The sequence below is a fragment of the Chrysochloris asiatica genome, unplaced genomic scaffold, assembly GCF_000296735.1.
Source record: "Chrysochloris asiatica unplaced genomic scaffold, ChrAsi1.0 scaffold00322, whole genome shotgun sequence".
NCBI classification, from domain to species: domain Eukaryota; kingdom Metazoa; phylum Chordata; class Mammalia; order Afrosoricida; family Chrysochloridae; genus Chrysochloris; species Chrysochloris asiatica.
Genome location: NW_006408840.1, coordinates 1,543,997 through 1,547,358, shown reverse-complemented (window position 1 = coordinate 1,547,358; position 3,362 = coordinate 1,543,997). Strand labels below are relative to the sequence as shown.

The 3,362-nt window shown below is 32.7% G+C and overlaps 1 protein-coding gene across 4 annotated transcripts in view; it reads right to left on the bottom strand.

Annotated features, from left to right (window-relative positions):
* Positions 1–3,362, bottom strand: part of EPHA5 (EPH receptor A5) — a 688,281-nt gene that overhangs the window by 110,031 nt on the left and 574,888 nt on the right. The window lies entirely within an intron of this gene.

The following is a 3,362-nucleotide window of genomic DNA, read 5'->3' as shown; positions in this document are numbered from 1 at the left end:
GGCTGCTTATTGTATGGCATCACATGGAACTTCTTATCGTATGTTACTGAACATGTTTAATACAATTTACTTAATCTGATATATATCTGAATTCACAATAAAATTCACTGAATATCACTCAACCTTTGTAAAGGTTTTGCTGCAGTTATAGGCATAATCATTCTGATTATTAGCAAATATTTTTTGAGAATCTATAGTTTATGTTTTAAGAATATTTTATATAGCAATAGTTTTCCACTCACATATAATACAGTGGTCTCAATCCTGGAAGCAGATTAAATACAACTAGGATAAGCAGTGGACTGCAAAGTCAGTTTGAGCCATAAGAACAGGGGTTCAAACTCACCAGCTACTTGTCAAAATCCCTATACAGGTTCGCTATGACTAGGACCTGATGCAATTGAAGCATTTAACAACAATAAGAGTGCTTTTGAAACATACACTTATGCACAGGTTCTCTACAAGATTAATTACATCAGGATATCTTTATTGAGGGGCCAGTAACATTATTTATCAAAGGCTGTTAGAGGATTCTAAATTTCCTCCAGGTTGAGAACCACTGATCCAATAGGTGCTCCATAAATATTTGCACCAAATGATGTGCCTAATAATTGTCTTAGGGGGATTTACATAATGAACAAAAAAGGAAAAAATATAATTAGCATATTAATGGTCTCCATGTTAATAAAATTTTGTAAAGTGCCTTGAAGTGCTTATAAACAATTTCTTCTCTTCTAAATACTTTAAATAATTGTTCTGTTAATTTATATTATAAATAAAGAAAGCTTTTAAAGTAACTGTTAATTTTATCCTTAGGTCTATGTGTTTAAAGCAAGAATTTTTGCTTAACATTTATCATTATGTGTTTTATTAATTACAAGTTTAATATTTAAAGCAGCTATTTTTGTTCTTCTATATTTCAATACTACTTATTTGGGCTTACCAAGAGCCATATATCTCACTCAAAAATAGCTCAACAAAATTGTAAAATTTTCTTTATTCAGTTTCTCCAGTTTCCCTTCTGAGATATAAAACCAGAGACTTACATAAAGTTAGTAGTGTGTTAGCAAAGCTCAATTGTCTCCACACACTTGTCAGAAAAATCTTAACAATGTGGTGAATATTTTGATATATAAAAACTTTCTCTAACACTTGTTAGTGGGTTAAAGTAAACCAGCATCATACTATACATCTATATGCACACATGTGAGTGTGCATGTATATGCATCCTTGTATGTGTACATATTTATTTATATATTGATTTTAATAAATTATGACCAATCCCACTATGGAAATTAAAGTAAAATATATTTCATATTTTGCTCATCCCATATTTATCTTCCAGTTCTCTGGGAAGCCTCAACATGATGTCACTGGCAAAACAAAAGGTTGTAAGGAGATAACTCTACTGTCACTTCTACTTACACTAGAACTAAAACTAAAAAAGAAAAAAAGAAAGTTATTAAGAAAATCTTACTTAACTTAGGCAGACAGAACTATGAAAAAAAACCCAAAAAAAACAAAAATAGCATAGATTACGGGGGAACACTTTATGAGACCTTGTAAAAGACAGATTTTATTATGTGTACTATAGAATTGTTATACTAGAATGATCCAATAATTTCTTATTTATAGTGTCAATCTGGAGAAGTTACGTTTCCTTACTAATCTATTGTATGTCAATGTCTTGGAATCCTGGTGTGGTGCTGTGGAATAAACACTGTACTGCAAAGTCAGTTTGAACCACAAGGCTGACTTTCATGCCTTCCCCATTACTCTGTCTCAACTACTCTAGTAAAAGATCATGTATATCCAACTCAAATCTACATTTCCTGAAACATTTTTATATGTAATCAGGCAGAAATTATTATTTATTGTACTCTATTCTAACATGATTTTGTTCCCATTTTTTTTTTCTAAACAAAACACTGCATTACACTGAAGTTATATGGTGGAATAACTGTCTTTGTATTAGACAATCTGTTCATGAAGAATGGCTGTTTTAGTTACCTTATTCACAAAGGGCTACATCCTATCAAATGTAACAAATTCTATAGGAAACCAAGGTAAACAACAAGAACAACAAAGAGCTACCTTAAGTATGTCCATAATTAAACAGATTAGCTGGAACATAAGCCATTAAGTGATTTTTACATGAATTGCATACAAGGTACTCTAGTATGAATGATGCATACTTGAATGATGCAGAAAACATCAAAGGAAGATATAACTAATAGAGTCACTATACCAAAAACAGATAGTTGATGTTCAGCCATTTCAAGAGGTAACGTATGATCAAGAGCCAATGATACTAAAGGAGGAAGTCCAAGGTGCATTGAAGGCATTGGAAAGGAACAAGACTCTGGGAATTAATGGAGTACAAATTGAAATATTTCAACAAACTGAGGCAGAACTGGAGGCACTCACTATGCCAAGAAATGTGGAAGCCAGCTACCTGGCCAACTGACTGAAAGAGATCCATATGTGTGTCCATTTCAAAGACAGATGACCCATATAATATAGAAATCATCAGACTAGATCATTAATACTGAAGTTGATCTGTACAATAAGCACTGAACTGTAAACAAAGGACCACAGTCTGAGCCTGCCAGCCTAACTACAGGAAAAAGATGAGCTTTCTGTATCCATAAATATTTAAAACATCGGAGAACCTATACAGGTTTGCTGGGAGTCAGAATAGACTCATTGGCACTTAACAACAAAAATAATAATAACATATATAATTTATATTCCTTCCTTCCTTTGTATTTATCTAGTTAAATCTCAAAAATATGCAATCCATTCTTAAACATTTAATTTTTAGTAAGTAAAATGTTACAGCCTAAAAATATTTGGTATACATACATTTATCAAGTAAAGCCTCTGAAAACCCTATTTCTTCATCAACAGAGGTACAATATGGGTCATTATAAGCATTCTTTAGTTTGAGCAGACTGCAGTTTTAAATTGATATCAGATCTCAAAATCTGACAAAAACATAATTTCCTATTATAAACTATTGAAAAGCAAAAGGGAACCAAAAAAAAAAACTCAGACACACAAAAAAATCACTTTTTTTTCTCACTCTACTTCCCTCTCTTTTTGGTTATTTGTCAGTCCTCTGTGTTATCTATAAAAACATAGGTTAGGTTATATGGTGCTGAGTTGGTTCCAACCCATAGCTACCTTATGCCAACAGAACAAAAACGCCTGGCCAAGTTCCATCCTTACAATTGTTATTATGCTTGAGCCCATTGCTGCTTGTTGTGTTGTTTGTTGTTAAGTGCCGTTCCGACCCATAGCGACCCTGTACAGGGTTTCCGAGCTTGTTGTGTTGTTTGTTGTTAAGTGCCGTCGAGTCG